General features: G+C 33.9%; 1 long non-coding RNA gene across 2 annotated transcripts in view; it reads left to right on the top strand.

Annotated features, from left to right (window-relative positions):
- Nucleotides 1-1091: 1091 nt before the first annotated feature.
- The window catches only part of LOC102997049 (uncharacterized), a 42386-nt gene continuing 20929 nt past the window's right edge, over nucleotides 1092-22548 (top strand). Inside the window, exons 1-6 of one of the 2 annotated variants that reach the window (XR_002891360.3) lie at nucleotides 1092-1229; nucleotides 13652-13766; nucleotides 14307-14368; nucleotides 14523-14551; nucleotides 16919-16969; nucleotides 20733-20801. This is a non-coding gene — a long non-coding RNA (uncharacterized lncRNA). The remainder of the gene's footprint in view (nucleotides 1230-13651; nucleotides 13767-14306; nucleotides 14369-14522; nucleotides 14552-16918; nucleotides 16970-20732; nucleotides 20802-22548) is intronic. The other variant, XR_448312.4, reaches the window with a different exon arrangement.

The raw sequence follows: 22548 nt of genomic DNA, 5'->3' as shown, positions 1-22548 counted from the left end.
AAACAACTGATCAAAAATACAGTATATTACAAAGTTGGATAAATGATTATTAAACATAAGCAATAAATATTTCTAGGCAAGAACCTTCTAATAAGATATAGGAGGCTTTGTTTTCTCCTAATTGGTTTAATTATTTGAGAATGAACATTTTTCAATGCATGAATGCGAAATGGTTTAGCATCAACTCTATTTCTGCTTTTTCCCTTAAAATGTGTAAGCTCTGAGAAAATGCGTCACATAAACAAATAGATGGGAATGGAGGAATTTTATTATAGAAGTGTAACTTAATTATTTGAACTCCATCCAAAAATCATACAATAATCTATGTGTCAAAAATCATAAAATGATCTATCATGAAAAATTACTTTTAATGACTTATCAGCTGACAGCTAGATTAGATTTTGCTTCAATTTCTTTGTTTCCAGAGAGTTCTTAATTGTCTGTTGAAACACTTTTATGATGGCTGCGTTAAAGTCCTTGTCAGATCATTACAACATCTGATTCATCTCGATGTTAGCCTCTATTGACTGTCTTTTCTCATTCATATTGTGATTTTCTTGGTTCTTGGTATGAAGAGTGATTTTTTCCATTGCTTCCTGGACATTTTGGACATTACATTATGAGACTGGATTCCTTTCAGTCTTCTTTTTTTTTAGCAAGTGGTCACACTTTGAAGTGCAGCATGAGAGCTGGGTGGGTGTGTATGCTAGGCTCACTGATTCCGGCTACCTTGTTGCAGAGGGTGGCTTGGAAATTCAGCTCCTCCCTTTCCTAGAGAAGGTGGGAAACTGACTTGTACTTCTCGTTGTTTCCTGGGGGTGGGGACTGGGGGTGTGTCGTAAAAGTAGGTCCTTGCTGAGCCCTGAGGTAATCAAGCAAATGTAAACAGAGGGGAAACTCTTACTCCTTTGTTGTCTCAGGATGAATAGGAAGGTTGATGTCAGGTAGAGGTGGAAGTCCAGTTCTCCACTGGCTCTAACTGACACCAGGAGTTGCAGATCGTGGCGTCTGTATCAGCCCCAACTTGCAGCACCTTGTTCAGTCTCGTTAACGTCAGGTGGAGGTGGAGGCTGATTCACTCTGAACCCTGCTGACACTGGGGAGTGGGTGAAACATTGGTGACTGGTAGCCCTGCCTTCCACCACCTTATCAAGTTTCGTTTCTTCTGCTGATGGGCCCCACTGATAGCAAACTGGGACGAAACTCTGAGCATAGACTGCTTTTGCCAGGTAAGAGGATGGAAGAGCAATTTCTTGCTCAGCCTCTCCCCAAGGGTGGGTGGGACAGGGTAAGAAGTGTGAGGTGGGGGGTAGGAAATCAGCTCCCTGCGTCTCGCTGCTAAAATCATGACTGTGGTGGTGTTTTTCCACTAATGGGCTACAGTGGGTACTGCTAAAAATGTTTTCTGTTGTAAGGCCTCCCTTTTCCTGTCTCACTGGACAGGGAGAACAGTTTTTCCCTGGAGTGTTTTTGATCTCTGCCTGTTGGTGGTCTAGGGTGAAGGCTTTGGCAGTGCCCTGTCTTGCATGTAGCAGAGGCAATGAGGAAACCTAGGGGACTTAATTTTAGGTAAATGTATTTAAAAGAGCTTAATGAAGCTCATTAACTAATTCTTAATTTTTCTCTGCAATTTTTTCACCTAAAACCAACCTCTTTAACCCAATAAAATAATTTTTGATTATTTTAAGTTTGTTCAAGTCTGATATTTTGTCCAAATTGACCAGTGTGTACAGACATTTCAGCCAATCACTTATGAGGCAAAGAAAAGGAAGTTGGAGGACCTGTGTCTAGCCTTGTCGTAGGTAAATAAGGAGGGTGTCTGTGAGTTTCAGTCTTATGCGGAAGGGTGATTCTTTGCATTAGCCATTTCCTGGAACACAAGAGTGGGTGAATTAAACCCTCACTGTTTTCCGGGATCACAGGACTCAGGTGAAGTTCAACATTGTCAGTTTTAAAAGGTTCACCCTGGCTGGTGTGGCAAGAATAGACTCTTGGGGGCCAGCATAGAATGAAGAAGGATAGTTAAGAGTTTATCACTGTAATAATGCTGGCTTGGACCCCATGGGTGGTTAGGTTTTAGATATATTTTGAAGGACCATTATTAAGATGTATGTATTGCCATGTGAAGAGCTATTCTTGTGCTTCCAACTGCTGCCTCATTGTGTGTTATGTAGGCATCCACACTACATATGTAAAATTAATAAACAGAAACCTCAAATAAACAGAGCTGGGAGACCACAACAGGGAGCTCTCCTGCCCTGTGATGATAGCAGAGCCCAACAGAAAGAAGACTCTTATTCTTTCCTGTCAAGGACTCAGCCAATGAAAAGCCATGGACTCTTTGTTCACTATAGCCCTCCCAACTTTTCCTTTTCCTCTTTATAGAAGCTTTCTCCTTATCCTGCTGTGTAGGGACTTGAAGGTTGTGGACCCTGAATTGCAATTCTCTTCTGATCCTATATAAACCCATCTTTGCTGGAGAAATAGCTGTTAGTCTGTTTGTTTCGGATCAACAACATATAACCTATCCACAGTCCCAGGAATGGATCCTCAGATTGCCTTCAACATTCTGCCACCATAAACATAACTTTGGATCCTTACAGGGTCCATTCAGATATTCTCTTCATATGTATACTGAGGAACAGAGTTACTTCAACATGGAGTACAAATACACTAAAGTTACCGAGGTTCTTCTGGATCATTTTCTAGAAAGGATGCAAAATGACATTTTCATCAACAGTATGTGGAGTTGTATCTCTCTCCAATTACTCCTGAAATTAACCAATTTTACAATTATCCGAATTTAAATAATTCAAAATGAAATAAATTTAAAATTTTAGTTCCTTAGTTTCACTAGTCACATTTTAAATGCACAAGAGCAGAATTTACATTGTTACAGAAAGTTTTAGAATTTCAAATATCTTTCCCCATTCTCTCATCTCTATATAAATGTTGCTTTTGGTATACTTTTTGGAATAGAAGTTCCTAATTTTGATGAAAACTAAACAAAAAATCTTTTCCTTAAAAAAATGCCCTAAATTATAGAACACCGGAAGCTCTAATCAGGTGGTTGTTTTGTATATGAAGAAACTGATGAGAAAACTTAAGATTGGTCTATTGAGTCTATGCTTTTCCTACTTTACTACATTAGAAAACTGTGGGTCAATCTGTCTATATCATTATTTCCTTCAACCATATATAACCAGAAATGGTTTGCAGACAGCTTAAGTGTGAGTTCTATGTTTAGGGCTTAGAAAATTCAAATCTTGACATTGATTTAAGACATATCCATATTCTTTCAAAAGCACCTGAGTAGCTGGCAAGATGTGCAATTTTAAAGAAACCAGGGATCTAATTAATACTGGGGTATAATAAAATTGATTTTGCAAGGGTCTGTATCTGAGATAATGTTCATTAGAGCAATTTATAAATCCCCAAAGCACTGTACAGATTATAGTGACTGAGCCAGAGATACACGGTGAGAGAAATTATGAGCCAGGATTGGAGTAGATCCTTCAGAGCTGAACTGGCAGTTTGTTATGTGTCTGAGCTTTGTTTGGTTTGTTTTTACTTTTGTTTTACTTCTGTTCACCATTCTTCCTACTTTTCTGTCATTTGCAACTACAGATTCACATCTGATTGGGGCAAATGGCTCACTACCGACATGAGAAAACCTCAGCTGTAGTAATCTCCAGCAATGGGAGAAATGAAAGGTTTTTTTTCCCCTTGTCTCTTCAGTGCCATAGTTACCAATCTTAGCTCCTAAAAAATAGAGGATCTCCCACTGCTCCCAGGCAAAACCACATTTTATCCTCTGCTAATAATTAGGTAGATCATAATATGAATTTTATTTATCATTTATTTCATTTCCCAATGCTGGTTTTACTCACACTGTTGCTTGTCCTTCTGCTTAAAGTAGGAAGTTTTCAAATATTTTGGCAACTTGATCCCTGCCTGAAATGCTGTGAAATGATCACACCTGGTAAAGGATAAAAATGGCAGAGGGTGTTGTTCATACAATGCAACACAGCTTCTGGGGATACATTCCCAGATTCACTCTGCTATCCTAGGGTCCCTCTCACATCCAATAACAACTCTTCTCTCTCACATTTGGAACATTGGAAAACAAGATACTTAATTTAGTAAATTAATAACTGATTAATTAATAATGTATTAATAGTAATTCTCAAAGAAGGACTTACTGCATAGACTCTTTAGGAACAATGTAACCATATCAGAGAACTTCAATAAAGTCAGCATAGACCTTGTATAATATATCTCCCACCATGATGACAGAAAAATGACATCTTGCCAAGGAAACATAGGTCCTTGCTTAACTTGCCTAAGAATAATAGTTTCAGTCAATTGACTCCATCCAGGGTCCACAAGAGAGAATCAATCATGGAATGTTGGTGCCAGTGGGTTCTCATGCACCATTCAAGAAAATTTCCATATACTTTCAGAAATTTGTCAAACCGTAGGTATTTGTGAGGTGATTGGATTTTATTATTAAAAAGTCAATTCTTTTTTTAGTATATTTTAATGCTCTGCATTAGTCTTCACAACTATGATGAATTATAAAGAATTATAATAATAATATCTTGGCAGATGAAATAAATGTTTCTTTTTCTTTATAAACATTTAAGTTACACTAATGTGAATTCACAACATGTTTTGCAATGTGCTATGATGGATTGGTTGGAATATTAAGAAGTAATTATGGGGACTGTATTTTTACAAAGGAGGATAAGCATATAGGGAAAGAGAATGTGAAACTTATTTGTTATATCTTTTTATTTAAAATGTTGCCATGTTAGAGCATAAGAAGCTGGAATTTTTTAATTATAAATTTATCTGATCTAGTCTTTACACACTAGTTGCCCAAGTCTAACAGCCTTCTTTCACCAGAAATAGAGCCTAGTTAGTGCCCTCTGTCATTTTATTTTATATTATATCTTGGTATTTTGGAAGTGTTGCTGAAAGTCTGAAAAGTAGGAGTGCTGATATAATTTTAATTTGGGGAAATGACTAAGCTTGACATCAAGTGAGAACAAGAAAATTCTATATTTAGTCTTTTCAAAAATCTTTCCATGTTATAGAAAGTCTAGGGTGTATCTAATAAAAACAAGAAGTTGCAAGTTACATTGGATTTACATTCAAAGATTACCTTTGTATCTGTTGTAAAAAATTAATAAACAGAAACCTCAGTTAAACAGAGTGGACACCAGAAGGGGGAGCTCTCATGCCCTGTGAGATAGCAGAGCCCAACAGGAAGAAGGACTTCTCTTCTTTCCTGTCAAGGACACAGCCAATGAAAAGCCACGGACTCTTTGTTTATGAAAGTCCTCCCAATTTCCTTTTCATCTTTGTAAAAGTGTTCTCCTTCCCTTGCTGTGGGAGGGACTTGCATGTGGCTCACCAGACTTACAGACGCTGAATTGCAATTCTCTGCTGATCTCAAATAAAACCATTTTTGCTGGAGAAGCATCTGGAAGTCCATTTGTTTCAGGTCAACAAGGTTTAAGGGATTAGACATTTTGCTCAAAAATGTAGGATTTTGTAATAAACATTTATGATTTTATTAAAATTTAAATAATTTAACTTTTCATATTTTGAGAAAAATTAAATACTTTTAGCATATAACTATCATAAATATATAGGTGAAATGAAAGATACATGTTATTACATATGAAATTTTATTTATAACTTTATGTCCACCAAATTTTATTTCTTTCCTATTATCATTATTGCCATGATGAAATTATTTTAAATGCAAGAAACTGTAAGAATATCTTATGAAAGGTCACAGAAATTTAAAGCATATGAAACTCAGCAGTCTTTTAACATACACTGTCTCAGAAGACTTATTACTTTTCAAAATGTCAAATATAATGAGTGACAATTTTGAATTTTTCTAAACCGACAGGCAAAATGTTAAATAGGACATTATTTCTGCAGAATCCTAACTTGTTTTTATAGAAAAATAAATATCAGTGATGAAATGTTATCACCTTAATTTTTCTGTTTTAATGAGGAAGTATTCATATGGAACAAAGAACCAGTTCATTTGCTTAACTTGCAGAGGGTTTTTAGATTTAATTAAGACTCATTTTTAAAAGATATAAAGTACTGAGGTTAAAAGCAAACAGAGTTTTATTCTATTCTGTTTAATAATAGAAAATAATATCTTGTAATGAAATTGCCATTAGTGCATTCACTTGGTAGAGGCAGTGTGGGTGAGGTGGGGTGGAGAAGAAAGCATTATTAAATGACCCCAAAATCTTCCTGAAAGTACTGGCCATGTCAGTAAGAAGGAAACAAGAAACACAGTAACAAATAGTTCCTTGAAAATGGGTCAAATAGACAATAGACAAATATACTTTTTTCTCCTATAGAAAAAAACATGATCAAAATACAGTTATGTCCAATTAAATATTTGAAATTTTCCAATAATTATACTGGCAGGAAGCAAAGACATACATAAACTGATCAGGGAGAAGGGGGTTAAGCTGTGCAAAATTCACTAATCAGAGAAAAGGTCACGTATTGATATTACCAAAATTTCATTAGGCTCAGGATCCATGTACTAGAAATCAATGTTTCCTTGGCTTCTGCATTTCTGCTCTGTAATATGTCATTCTCCAGAGGTCTCGCTTCTAATAGGAGGGCATAGCAGTGTTACATCCTCTCTGGAGCACAAAGACAGCAAGAATTAGGAAGAATTTGCAGGTTAAAACAGACAGGGATTGTAATTCCTATAGCTGAGGGACTTAGGAAGCAGAATGGGAAAAAACAGCTGTGACTATGAAGCTAAAAGACTTGTTGTGCTGACCAATGCTCAGAGGAAAAATAAAACTGGTCCTGGGAACTTAGAGCTTTTTGCAGCCTTCCAAGTACAATCTAGTCAAATTAGAATAAATCCACATAGGGTCTTGCACTTCAAATTGCTGCAAAGTGGTTGTAGAACAGGGAATTACCAAAGTAATCAGATTTAACAAAGTAAAATACAAAAACGATGAACAAAAATAAATAAGTAAATAAATATAAATCCACTTCAAAGCAGGATTAAGTTACATTGGCTTTAGTTTCATGTGATTTTATAGATACAAAGAGGAGCAGAAATATCTGCTTTTACTTAAATTGTATTTATCTCATTTAAATAAAAGTGATAGACAGCATTTATTAAACTTACTACCAGACAGGACAAAATGTTACACATTTTAAAGTGCATGAACTCATTTTTATTTTCATTATCACAATAACCCTGTGACATAGATATTGTTATTCTCATTTCATAGATGAGTATACTCAGTCTTAGATAAATAACCTGCCCCTTGGCCACACAGCTCAAGGGGCTGTATCACTAAAGTTCTTGTTTGTAATAACTACTGCCCATGTTGATTGATGCTGATCACTTGATAAATTTGTTTCATCCTGGTTAAAGTTTACTGTAACTTAACTTCACCCTCTCTTTCCTCCACAGATTCTCTTTGATTATTGCCCTATTCCTTTCCATTCTATCTTCCTTTCTTTTCTTTTTCTTTCTTTTTTTTTGTAGTTGCTCTTTATTTCCCTCTCTAACATCCTCTATTCATTTACACCCTTTCCTCCCAACAAACACACACCCCTCACACTACATGGTCTCCTTTGCATTTTTCCAACCATGAAGAGTTTTACTACTAGGCTTCTCCTCATGCAAATCTCAGCTCAAATGTCATCTTTCCAGCTAGAATGCCACCTCCACAAGGAGACTTTCTTTGACCATCCAATCTACATTAGCTCTCCAAGTCTCTACTACATTATCATGTTTTATGTTCTACACAGGACTTACTAATACCTAAAACTATTTTGTTTTTATCTGCTTGATTATTAGAATGTAATATCTATGAGATTATTTTAACTCAAAGAAGAATAGTACATGATGCGTAGTAATAAATTTTGGGTTTTTTTTTGCTGCGTTGGGTCTTCTTTGCTGCATGCGGGCTTTCTCTAGTTGTGGCGAGCAGGGGCTACTCTTTGTTGTGGTGCGCAGGCTTCTCATTGTGGTGGCTTCTCTTGTTGTGGAGCACGGGCTCTAGGCGCACAGGCTTCAGCAGCTGTGGCATGTGGGCTCAGTAATTGTGGCTCATGGATGCTAGAGTGCAGGCTCAGTAGTTGTGGCACACGGGCTTAGTTGCTCTGCGGCATGTGGGATCTTCCCGGACCAGGGCTCAAACCTGTGTCCCCTGCATTGGCAGGCAGATTCTTAACCACTGTGCCACCAGGGAAGCCCACATAATAATAAATTAATAAATATTTTGGGATAAAGACATGGGCTGTCATGGTTCAGACACTAAGCTTGCAGGTGATGCAAGTTAAATTACATTTTTTTCATGAATGAAATAAATAAATGAATAAATAAGTAAATAAACTAAATAAATCCTCTTTAGGCTACTCAAGATTTTGGTCTATATTTTTGTGAGTACTTATTTTTGTTCTTTTTCAAGATAGTTTTGAGTTAGTTTTCTTTTTACTACAAGTGCAAGAACTTCCAACTCTCAAGAGAAAATATTTGTAAATTCTTCAAGGCAGCTGCTATACAACTTGGGAAAAATAACCGAAGTTAAGCAGGGTATGAAGTGGAAACTTTGTAAGTTGAACTTTCAGTTCACTTTACTGGAATTCAGTTCTTAACAGCCCCAAAGCAGTTTATATATTTTAGAACTGCAAGCAAATCATGCCTTTCTCTGGACATTCTTTTGAAGGCAGAAAAATGTAACACTGGGAAGAAACACACATTATATAATTATTTACTCTTTTGCTCTGAAAATAATCCTGGTCATGGACTATTCTAAGTATTCCACTTATGTTGTAGCATTTAGTGTGTATATATGCCCAGGGCATTGCATGTGGCACTGAAGTCATTATGAAAATGAATGGTATCAAGCTTCATCTTTTATGGAGTTCACACTCCCACTGGCATGGCTGGGGCAGCACTTAATGCCTTAAGGAATTTCTTGCAAGACAGAGAAACTTGTTTGAGGTATTAACTACCTTACATGCCCTACGTGCAGATAATTATACTTGAGGATGGAATGGCTTGGGATATATATCCATAGGGAAAACAAAACCTGGCACAGAAAATTGATCATCAGAACTAATAATGATAAAAGAAGTTATTTATAGTGGCATGAATACCTTTATTAATATAAATGATTTTAAAAGTTTCATTTTGTTATTAGAAAAATTATATATGTTCATGGTAGAAAATTTAGTGATTAAAGAAGTTTTGGATAAGCACAAACAATAGACAATAGCTATTTTAAGGATTCTGTATATATTTCTTATGAACAAATTAAAGTGCCCAACCAAGTAGCCTTAAACATTAGTGAATGGTGGGAAAAATTAAAGTCAAATACAATATCTATCAAAATTGGTTAATATTGTTCCATCATCAAAAGCCATACTACTGAATGGAGATGTTCTAATGCACTCAGTATTTTAAAATCCTGGTGTGCCAAATGCCAACCGATAAATGAAAAAGTTTCCCTTCTAGGAAGTCAAATGATTTCTAATTTAAAAAAATTATTTAGAATATGGTGCTAATGAGTATGAACATGATTCCCTATGGACTTAAGAACTGAGAATGGGAAAAATGAGACATAATCTTGTTATTTTATTATAAAAAACATTACTTATATTACTACTGCTACTAATACTTTTTATTAGTAGTATGAAACTTGCAATACCACTTTCCTTTTAAAACAGTGTGTATATATTATTTTTTAAATAAGAAAAAAATGTAAAAATATATCTTAAGCAAATAAATATACATGTATGCAAATATATATCTATAAGAATGTTCTTTGAAGTGTGGATATAATAATAAAAGGGACAATCTAAATGCCCAACAAGACAAAATCAGAGTAAATATAATTATATATTATGGAATATGCTGAAGCTATCAACATAACAGTGTGGAATATTATTTAATGGCATGAGAAATGTTCATTATGCATTGTTAAGTGAATATAAAACAGATTATAAAACAGTATGATTTCAATAGTACTTGTTAACATTTGTTGATTTCTTTTTATGTGGTAGGCACTGTATTAAGTGCTACTCATGCATTTTTCTCATTTGCTCCCCATAATAGCCCTGTGAAATCGGTAATGTTGGTGAGTCTAAGTGACTTTAAACAAGGCTATAAAATATGTACAATAATGGTTCTCTGTTTTTAAAAATAAATAAAACAAAAATACACACGTGTGTGTGTACACACACATACACAGATGTTAGCAATTACCTCTGTTGTAAAATGATATTCATTTTATCTTTCTTGCTAATTTGTATTTTTGATCTTCTACAATAAACATATATGGTATGTTTGATAAGAAAAAGTTAAGCAAAAGATCATTAAGTCTTGTCTATATAAAGCATTTATTAAGTCCTTATTGTGTGCCAGGTACATTACTGGGTTTGGAGGATGCGAAAATAAAAAGATAGTGTTTTTGCCTCTTTATAAATATATTTCACTTTTTTTCAAGATAATCCCTTGACTACTTGCATGATCGTATGTGGAGACCCCAAGGTTGATTATGTTATTACAAGACAGCTTATATTTTTCAAATATTATATTTTCATCACAGGAGTATGTAAACTTTATTTAACAGAAAGAAATCAGTATGTTATAAAGTTTTTCATAAGAGGACACATAAAACAGACAAAACACATATAATAATTTGGCTTGTCAAATGTAAAGCCTTTGGAGTTTTTAGGCTGATAAGGTTTACTATTTTAATATTTCAGTTATCCTACTTGGTTGTCTCCTTCATTCAACAAATACTAATTCAGCACTTACGGTGTACCTAATAGTTTTTTAGTGACTGGGACACAGCACTGAACAAGAATGATAAAGTCTCTGTCCTAGTGAAACTTATATCCTGATGAGAGAGACAAAGACAAATACACACACACACACAAATACATTTTGTTTTACTTACACTAGCAATAATCATTAGTGTCTTAGACAAAAATATCTTGCCTATTGTGTATGTTTTCTCTTGTATTTCATGATTTCCTTCATAGCATTAAAGTTCACCACAATCTAATTTATGTCTTTTTTATTCCGTAACTAATTCTCCCACCTATAGCCTCTCTTTAGGTTAATCTTTCCTATTTACCACTGATAATTGATACTGCTATAGTGTATTTTTCAAACTCCAGAAACACATTATGAAATAAATGTAATTGGTGCAAACCAGCATTTTTGTAATAAAACAGAAATGTAAGTGAACAGAATTTAAAAAATCAGAGTGCTTTGTAGCTAGTAAGAATAAGTAATGTTTCATGAAATATTTTTTCAAAGGTAAGAGGATTGAGTCTAATGTAAAATATATTTCTTACAGAAGATCGCAGTCAAAAGTTTTGAAAGCCACATTACACTCCTAAACTATTATGCTCCCCATATTATCAGTTTGCTCAAAAGCATACTGTAACAACCTATTTTCTACCTAATTATATATTTTATTACCAACTCTTGTCACTGCCATGGGATATTTTCTTCTCCATAGTTTCATCTAACCTCAGATTTATTTCTCTCTTCAACTCGACAGAGAAATAGATGATAGATAGATAGATAGATAGATAGATAGATAGATAGATATCTCTATGTGTAGACAGATAGAAAGATAAATAGATATAATTAAACCACATGTTGCTTCATGCTTAATCTTTACTCAGAATATTCTCATACTATCTTCCACATTTTCACTGTCAATTTCCCATGCTTTCCAGTTTGCATGGCATTGTTCAAAGCCATTTTTTTATGAAGCAATGTTTTTGCCCAAACTAAGAGCTCACATTTATCTTAACTACATGACTGCTTTATTAACATTCCTCAAAATGTATGTTTTACATGGAAGAGGTAATTTTTTATCATATTCCTTTCAGAACAGCTTAATTATGTCCTATAGTTCTTGCTCAATAAATTAAGTTCATTGAAATTGAATTGGGTAGAGATGTTAGATTTAAATCCAGAAAATAATCATAGGAATACCCAGGGCTTTTCCTAAAACAAGAATGAAAATATGTGGAGATTTTAATTTTATATAGCAATAGCGAATGTGTTTCATGTTCTTTTTTGTTGGTCTGTGCCTAGCATATAAGAGGTATTCAATAAACGACATTTCTCAGAAGAGTTTGTCCTGCTTAAAAAGTCTAATACCCTGATCTATTTTAAAATTTCTCAGTTCCTAAATGGAAAATGTTTGTTGAAAGAAGAAATATGGCAGAGAACTTTTGATTCTTAGGTTGTTCTGGTTTATAACACATTTTCTGCACTTTTACTGCCCCAGTGTGTCAGAAAATTACTTGAAGAGCTGTAATTTTCCATAATAAATTACTTTATAGAATCTTTTATGTTTACTGACTGTAATATAAATTTTGATAAACAAAAGAAAAAGAAAGTAAACTTGAACAGAGTGATTCTAAACAGTGTTTGTTTATTACAGTAGAATTTCATTTAGTCTGAACATTTGACTTCTCTTTCCATGTTTTCTACTTGCCATAAATGTTCTTTATTCATATTAGAATTAATTATCACTGGATATAATAGAAAATACGAGTGAATTATAACTGGAATTTTTAATACTGATTTTCATCACAGTTTTGTCTTTGTGCGGTTTTCATACCAAGTGAAATTTCTTACTCTGGTGTACTAGAAACCAAACCCCATAAAATGGTGTTGCACTTTAATGGTGGTAACATATCCCCATGAAGAAGCATGCACGCAGATGGCCTTAAGCATATTAAATGAAAACAATAATTTGGTATAAATGACCATACCACACTAGATATGTAGCATGAAATACACAGAACTAGCTTTCAACAATTCATCTTAATGCCAAAAGATTGGCAGTTTGCTCTGTCACATAATTCTAACACAGAAATAATGAAGTATGCCAAAACAGAATAACAATATTTTAGTACCTTGGGCCAGAAATAATGATAAATTAGAAATCTTCTCTCCCTGTCAAATACCCTCATTGAGTTACATTACTAGCCACCATGTGAGAACTACAGAAAAATTTTCATTTTAACAGTGGAGAAGTTTGATATTCTAAGTGCTTAAGTTAATTAAAAATGAAAAGCAATGCTTCATAAGTTATAATATGATTCTAACAGTTTAATTTATGAAATATGGCTAACTAGAAAAGGATATACATTGTTAATTGATGCAAAAGTATTTTATGCATAATTGTACAACGAACTTTAGTAAGCATAGGGACACACTCAGAATACCTAAACAAATGTCCTTATTACTGACTGCTCTAACAGTACTGAAATACCGTCGACTCAAGTGACTCTGCAGATTTTCATAAGTTGTGAGTATCTGAGGAGTCAAGATGTCTATATCATTGGGGAACAGTAGACAGAAAATAGTTTTAGTGCAATTTGGGGAAAAACGCATTTTGAGTCAAGTGTGATAGCACAAAGAGAACTGCCCACTGACGTTTGGGTTCCAAAATAAGTTACTGGGTTTAGAGTTGAATAGGAGGTGGGAAATGGGTTGGAGGAAGAGGACAGGTGGTAAGATGGAGAGAATATACATTAAAAATGTTAAGCTACACAAAATTTTGTATTTTGACACTTTCTCAATTTTCTTGTTTAGGGACGTATGGAAGAAAATAAATTTATAGAAATAAGGGTATTTATTTCACCATAGAGATAATTCCCTCACTGACTACAACAACCATAGAAAGGAGTATTATGCCCAAATTACAAGAGTAAGTAAATATTGATAAATCCTGGTACACGCATAGAACAGGATGTTACACACTTTAAAATATTTTTGAATAATTTTAATAATAGTTAAATTTATTTTAGATAATAAAAATAATATATTACTACACATTAAATATAATCCTAGATATTTGTTGAAAACTACTACAAAGTAATTCACAAATATCACATATGGTGGTTATATATGTGTTGGTATTATAGGTACTTCTCATTTCATTTTTACTACTTCATCCTTTTCCCAAACTTTTAAATAATAGTTATCCATTCCTTTTAAAATATGAATAAAAGGAAACAGTATAAAAAAATGACTTTGGAAAATTTATTCAGTAATCACAGCCATTTTATTTCCTCATTTTGTTTGATATCAATGTTGTGGGAGATTTTCTGGTTTTGCTTATTCTGGTTGTATTTTCTTCTACAATGTAAACACTTTATAAAGGTAGTTATGGAATCTTCATTATTTCATCATAGCCCAGTTAACTTGAAAACACATATTTTTACAAATCTTTTTCTATTCTGTGCAGAATGATGATGTGTATCAGGTGAATTTCGGGTTAAAGGCTGGGGGCAGGGCAGGAATACAAATGTAAGTAATACTTTGATGTGGACAATATTATAGCAGGTTTATGTTGTGAAAAAAATTCAGGTCTTCCACATTAGTTCCTACCTGTTTGATAGTGGAAAAAAACCGTTAACTTCTGATCACTTCAACATGATTTAATCATATATGTTCTCTCTAGGGCACTCAGTTTTTGCCAGGATGGACCAGGTAAGTGAATTGGTGCCCTCCCCTCTCCTTCCACACCCACTCTCCATATGTCATCTAGCTGAATGGAGAAAGGGGACAGACACCATGAGGTCACTTGGTCCCCTTTACTCCTTTCAGCTCTATCTCTGTCCTCTCCTCACTGCTTACCTTTCTGGCATTTAAGGCTAAAGTTACCTAATGGTAGAACTTATAATCTGTTCTTGGCTTCTCTGAGAGACTTCCCTGGATGGTTTATGTGAGAATTTAAAATTCAGGGCTTCCTTTTTCTCCACCAGGTTCTATTTGACAAGAGATAATTTGACCAAGAATAATGTCAATTTAACTCTAAAAATGTTATCTAAAACACTTGAATATAAAGGTGAAGATAGAAAAGTTTTTTTGTAGGTAAAATTTCAAAGGTATGTAGTGAGATTTCATATCTTTTAGCTGTGATTATTGCTTTGAAATTTGTGATAACAGATCATGAGTTTTCTACTTTATATTCCTGAGTTCACACTTATATCAGATTAAGTCAGTCTGTTACTTCCTGCATAGTAGCTGCATGGCAACATTTTTACCAGGCGTACAAATCTTATTCTCTCACTGTCATCCTTTGGCTAGTCTCTTGATGTTCATTGCTACAGCTCGACGGATTTTTCCTGACTCTAATTTAGCTATTTTTCATGACTCATTATCTTAGCAGTCACCACCACAAGAGTTATTGAGCATTCACTCTGTGCAAAATCCTGTCCTACATAGTTAAAGGCAGGGGGTTACAAAGGAAATAAAATACTTGTTCCCTGCTGTCAATGACATTACAATCTAATGGGCTTTTAAAATCTCTGCTGTCTTAGTGTTTAGCCTGGTGTCGTATCAGTTTCTGTCTTAGTATTAAACACACCAGAAACTCACTTAAAGCACCTTTTACTACAGAGCAGAATTTGCTTTGAAGAAGATTAACTTTGACATTATTCTTGGTTAATGATAAATTCAAAAGACTTTTTAAGTTTTAAGTTTTCATGGATATTGAGGACAATATTGTGTGCCACTTTAGAATAATAATCATTTTAATTTATTTAAATAGCATTTTACATTTAAACGATTAAATATATAATATATAAAATATGCTTATTATAAAAATATTATTTATTTTCTTTTTATATAAATATATATAAACTTACTACTAACAGAAAAAATGGTTGATGTTATGATTGTCTTAAAGTTGAGGAAATCTAGGCTCACAGTAGATTCTATTACTGCTGGCAGAGTATGATGAGAAGTCAGTGTCTTGTTTTCAAGACAAGTGTTTAGAAAGAGGCTCTGCTTTAAGAAAAGCAAACTGATAAACATTTGCAAAGAATATATTTAGTTAAAAGGTCAATTGAATATTGCCACTACTTGTTGTCTATGTTAGGTAAAACACTTCTAATGCATTGCTGCCATCTGAAACTCTAATCTCATGTGACAAAGCTCCAGTCACATATGGAGAAAGGTTGATATAAACTGTAATTTTAACTCTAACCAAATGTCCTGCAAATGTAGGGAACCAACTTAGATAATTGCTATTCAAAGCGGTAATTCCTAGCCAACATGTAACAACATAAAGACCACACTGGTGAGTAAATATCAAATCCTTAAACAGGAAAATAAACTTTATTCTAACTATTAAAATGTATTTCTTTTATATGGGTTTATCCAGCATTTTGGTGCATAAAGAGAAGTAACACAGGACTTGCAAAATACATGGGAAATACATTTTAGACTCTGGAGAACAAAGAGAAGAAATGATTAAATCTAATTTTCTGAACCCTTCTGTGTTGCATGCACTACTTATGAATCTTTTCCTTAATTGTGAATTTTCCCTTTGTGGGATATTATCCTGTATTTTATTTTTAAAAGTTTATATAATGCTATATATTATTTGTTATGTAAACAAAATAATTACATAAATTTAGCAAATATGGTATGTATCTACAATAAGATTTACAGTTTTCTGTATTTAGGAAAAAAAACCTTATACTGTCTTTTTTTCAGAGCTATAGTTTTTATTTAATATGGAACTATAGAACCTACTCAACTGACAAAAATTTGATCTTACCTAATTATAACATGATATAACATGCACAGCTGTATACAGGTATGGGTTATGTGTTAAAGCTTGAAGGATGTACACTTTGCTTAACAAATATATGGAAAAGGACTTCCAATTGTTTAATGTCTCCTCTTTACACTTCAAATACTATTATTGCTCTGACAGCCTATAGGTCTTGCTCACTAGCATATAATCTTGAAAAGATAAAGGGTGTCTAGGCTGAGTTATTCCTTAGTTTAACAATTTTTGAAGCATTTTAGAATGCCCTCTGATCATTATAGTTCATATCCTTGCAGAGATCAAAATCTATCCAGAGAACGCCTTTGCAGTTTTCTTCTTCCCACGAGGTAATTTCAAACAGCATGTCTCTAGGCTGTGAAGTGTTTTTTTTTTTCCCTACATTGAGAAATAATTTTTTTAGAATCCAAAAAATTAGTTTACTTTCTAGTGGCAATCTTTTACTCTCCAACAATCTAAGTTATGACCACTGTGTTTTTTCAGGAGTAGGTATTCTTAAAGATTGTATTTATTATTCATATTTTTTTCAAATGCTAGATTGACATTTCAATTTATTGATGCTAAAAGTCTGGCTAACATACAGTCACAATAGTAATTTTTTTCTGATGTTATCAGAAACTCAGCCCTTTCTTTATATTTTATAATTACTTTTCTGACATTTCCCATAGTCTCAAAACAAAAAAAAAAGCTTTTAAAAATAGAACATCTTACATTACTTTATTATGAAAATGCCAAAAAGATATAGATTGCATAACAAAGAGCAAAGCAAGGGACATGTGTAAAAGTGATTATTAGATGAATCTTAGAGAAAACTGAATCCTTCAAATTAATATTAACATATGGTCAGGATATTATATAATCTAGCTATTTTTTTACCCATGTGTTCTACTTATAAATAAGAGTTTAAAAGATTCATGTTGGTATTACCTGGGATAAAACCATTTAAAATATCTGATTATTTGGTTAAACCCAAATCTGTCATATTTTTTAGGGAGTTGTTGGTACACTTAAAATTGATCTATTGATATATTTTGGTGCAAATTTGTATGTCTCCACTGAGCCTGCACATATAATTTACATAACTTATTTCAAGGTTTATTGTCCCATCATTAATTATAACTACACCTTCTATTTTAGTAAGCATGAAGCATATCTAGTCAGTTTATGCTAGGTTTGATTAGGTCATATATGTCTTCTTAGTGACATTAGACCAGAAACAAATCATTGATATCAACATTTTCCAAGAGTCCAGAATATGATGGGTTTGGTTTCTGGTGGGAGAATGTGTGCCATACTCTGAATTTTAATCATCTCCTGGTTAAGAGTATCTTATACCAGCTTGAAATAAAGAGTAAGGTAGTCCAAATTTCTAGGTTGATAGAAGAAAATTATTTGCATAAAATCTGGAAATAATTAGCATGTCCTGACATCATGAGGTGATATCACCAAGTGATATTGGGGTGAGAGTTACATCAGTGTGTGTGCCTGAATTCAGTAGTGGAGGGGGTTCCCCTACCATCCTCGGCTTGATGCTCTACACTGAACCACCAGGCAGATCAATAAAATGCAAAAGATGAAGGGCAGAAAAATAGCCAGTAGTTTTTTACACATTCCTATTACTGTTTCCTGTATAATGAGGTAAAGAAAGTCGTTGGGATCAAGGTAGGGATAGAAGCATCATTTCAGGGTCAGTGATCCTTCTATGTCACAGATAAGATTTTCAGTGATATTTCCAAGTACCTTAATGTCAGTGAGACTCTAAATGGTACACAGATAGAAAATGAAATTTTTCATCCATCTAAAACATATTTAAATATTATATTCTGTTTAAAAGAAAGATATCAATTTCAATCACCAGAAAGACTAGTTTAGTGTCAAGGGGAATTCTCTTATAGACCCTGAATTCAAGAATGGAGAATTCCTCCTCAAACGTCAGTTTACCTTAGACAGAAGTTGGGAAGAGTATAAAGCAAGAGTGGAATAAAGAGTCAACCATTCAGACATGAATTCTGAAAAACATTAATTATTCATATAACGGAACCAACATTGAATAGGAATAGCTTAAGCCTCTCATTGTGTACTCTATCCTTGAAAAGAAAACTGTATTTTCAGTCTCTTATTGAAACATTAATGGAAGGGGAAATCCAACAATTTTATACAAGAAGTTTTCCTTATTTAAAAGACATATTTAAAATCTTCCAAAATCCCCATTCTACTCAGAGCAAAAGCCAAAGTATGTACAAAGGCCTACAGAGCACTGTATCATTTAAGTGATACAGATGACTGTATCACTTAACACCCTATCACCTGTAAGACTTCATCTTTAGTATTTGTAACCTCCACTCACTTGAGTTCAAACACACATGGCCCTCTTGTTGTTCACTGAATACACTCAGCATGCTATTGTATAGGCCCTTCATTCTTTTTGTTCCCTCTCCCAGAAATACTCTTTATAGAGCTATTCTCTTGGCTCATTCCCTGTATTCCTCAAGTCTTTGCTTTAATCACTGAGGCCTACTCTGACCAACCTTAAACTTGTATCCCATCCCCTCTCCTTGACCATAGTTTATACTTTTCAACATGTACTGTCTTTTAACATACAGTATGCATTTCTTATTTATTATGTTTTTGTTTTCTAATTTTCTTATTATATACATTGTTTATTGTCTGATTTTTCCAACTTGAGTGAAAGTTCTATGAAGGTAGGGCTTTTTGCCCTTTTAATTTTTCTAACTGATGCATCACAAGCACTTACAACAGTGTCCAGCACATAGAAGGCACTCAGTAAATATTCATTGAATGAATGAATTCTAACACAAATTATATTTTTAAAAGAAAGCCCTACAAAGATCACGAATGAAGGTTTAACAATTGTATGATTCAAATGGAGCTGTTTTTTCCTTTCATAGGAGAATTGAATGTTCTCTTCTCCTTCATGCTTTGGCATACCATCCAGGAGAAGGCAGTGAGCACTGTGATCCTTTCCACAAATTTTCATGACAATCTGTACTCCTAACTCTTTTAGTTGCTCAATCACCCCAGGAGTGATCACTGAAAACAAGTTTTAATTCTCCCAGTTGAGATCCCTTTGGTTTTTTCTTTCTGGCCTCATTCATGTCTGGGCTCGTTGTGTCAACACTTTAGACAAAGTTGGCATTTTTCAATGGTTTTCCCTTAGAATTATGGCTTATCTCTCCTGGACAAAGTAGATCCCCTATTGCTTTCTCTGTATGTGATAAAATACCTAACAAACAAATAAGCAAATGCACACATAAAGAAAATCTGATCTCAGAGTGCACTTTTGTGTCCTGTCAGCTCTCTCCTCTCTCTTTACTCTTTGAAAAGCCATGAAAACTATATATTTCTGGGGGACAGTTTTTACACTGCACAGTAAACATAGGTTGCAGGAGGGTCTAGGATGAAAAGCTCAATCTTCTCCATAAAAACACAAGGTAATTGATGCCAAGTAGATTTAAGGTGCCTATTATACAGATACCCGCTTAATACTTGAGTGTGTGACTGTTCTCTCATGTATAGACATTCAATGGCAAAACAAGTTTGAAGAACTCTGTAAGCACCATTAAAGACCAACAAAGCTGTTTCACTTTACATGTATTTTACAGTACAACATTTACAGTTGAATTTGTGATTTTGGATCAAACAGGTAGGAACTTACCTTTTTCTCCAAAGGTAGAGAGATAGAGGGAGGGATGATCCTCACTGGAACCAGATTTATTTCCAGTTTGTGATATTTTCCCTTCACCACATGGTTCCCACACAGGCTCTCTAATCTTCTTTTACGAATCCCATTTGGTCTGTTTATATTAGAAGAAAGCATGGAAAGAAGATGAGATTTTTTTCCCCCTGTGGAGCTTCAGAGGGTAGTTAGTAGCTAGGATGGTGATATGACTTAATATTGCAGAGTATTCCTGATGTGTCCACTATTTCAGGCAGAAAAAGTCTTTTAGAAATTCAATCATATTTAAAATGAATCCTTTGACCCTGCAAATCCATAGGAGGGTGGTAGTCTATCCTAAATACACACACACACACACACACACAGACTATATCAGCAACTGTTTTTCTATTTAGGTGCCCAGTTCCTCATATAAATGTCAACATAAAGAAGAGAGATGACTTTCCTATGCAGCCCATCCAAATGTAAGCATGCTCTAGTGGGTAGGAATATTTAAAATGTCCCTGACCTTATGAGAATTAGAAGTCTTCTGAGATGTATATTATAGCTTATGTTCTATACTGCTTGTCTTTCAGTGAGGAGGAAAGAAATATAAATGTTAAAACTTAGGTATAATTTACTAGAATAGTAGAAGTAGAAAGTTACTGGGTAGAGGAAAGTAAGAAAATAGAGAAAAATTAATCAATGAAAAAGAAGTCGGAAAAAAGAAGTAAAATGTAGTAAATTAAATTTCAAAATAAAACAGCAATAATAAACCCTAATATCTCAGCAACTGTAATTAACTTTTAAGTAGGATTTACTTCTATAATTCATGTATTAATTCTAGAAGATTTTTTGTATATTCTTTGTGATTGTCTACATAGACCCTTGTTATCTGTGGATAAACACATTATTTTTGCTACTCAAGTCAGTATGTTTACTTATTTCTCTTGCTTTCTTGTAGTGCCTAGGACTTCCATCCATTAAGGTAAATCTAAGGTCCTTGACATAGTTTAAAAGGCCCAGCCTAGGTTTTCAATTTCACTGAATTCTCTCTCTTTTACACCAAATGAAACTTTCAGTTCATTCAAAAGTCCCAGGCTCTTCTCTCCTTCAACCTGTCTTCAGTGGTTTCTTCTCCCTGAAACTCTCCCCCCACATCCCTAATTTTGTCACTTGTTAATTACTACTCATCTTTGGGCTTTAGCTCCTTCGGGATATCATTTTCTGAGCTTCACAATCCAGGAAATACCTTCTTGTTATTGCCATCCAATTACCATGTTCATAGAGCTTTTTAAATTGTAATTACACGTATAATATCCATTTACTCAGTAGACTATTTTCATTTGGGTAGAGACACATCTATTTGGTTTAGTCCTGCATTCCTGGTGCCTAACAGAGTGATAAGCTACAAAATAGATGTTCTTTAAATATTTCTTGAGTATAGCTGAACAAATAATATGTAAGTTAATAATACATAAAGAAATTGATTACTGAAGTAGTTGATTAAATCCCTGAATATAAAAATATATTTCTTCTTTCTAAATTTATACATCTGGGATATCAGGTTAATAAAGTCCAACTATAGCAGACTGAATAATCCTTGTCATTATTAGCAGCAGCAGTACAACTTGACCAACTACTATTTACTGAGCACTTTTCACATAATAAGCATAATACTAGGTGATTTACAAACACTTTATTATTTATAAATTATACAATCAAATGTTTAGCTATTATAATCCCTTCTTGTCATTAAACATAGCAAATATGTCCACATATTAGGAATTTTGAGGTGATCTCTGAATTTCACAAGTGAGATAAAACCACCTTACTAGTGAGATAATCATTTCACTATGAACACACAAATTCATATAGCTATAGACAGTCAGAGTTTAAGACAATTCTACTATATTCATTAATTACTTACTGTTGGCCTGCTGGTCACTAACAGTTACAGATGTTACAAATGAATGAAACATAATCCCTCCTTTCCCAATTAAAGAACTGTGTCAATAAATACGTTGATGATTTTATGGTAAATCAAACAATTATGTATAAAGACCAATGTAGGTACAAAGTGTCTGAGGGCTTGAAGAGAGAAAAATTAGTTCTGAAGTCTTTTAGGAGGGACAAGACTGAGGTAGATTCTTTTTTTTTTTTTTTTTTTTTTTTTTTTGGTGGTATGCGGGCCTCCCTCTGTTGTGGCCTCTCCCGTTGCGGGGCACAGCA

This window comes from Physeter macrocephalus, chromosome 19, assembly GCF_002837175.3.
Source record: "Physeter macrocephalus isolate SW-GA chromosome 19, ASM283717v5, whole genome shotgun sequence".
Lineage (NCBI taxonomy): Eukaryota > Metazoa > Chordata > Mammalia > Artiodactyla > Physeteridae > Physeter > Physeter macrocephalus.
This window is presented reverse-complemented; position numbering and strand designations above follow the sequence as displayed.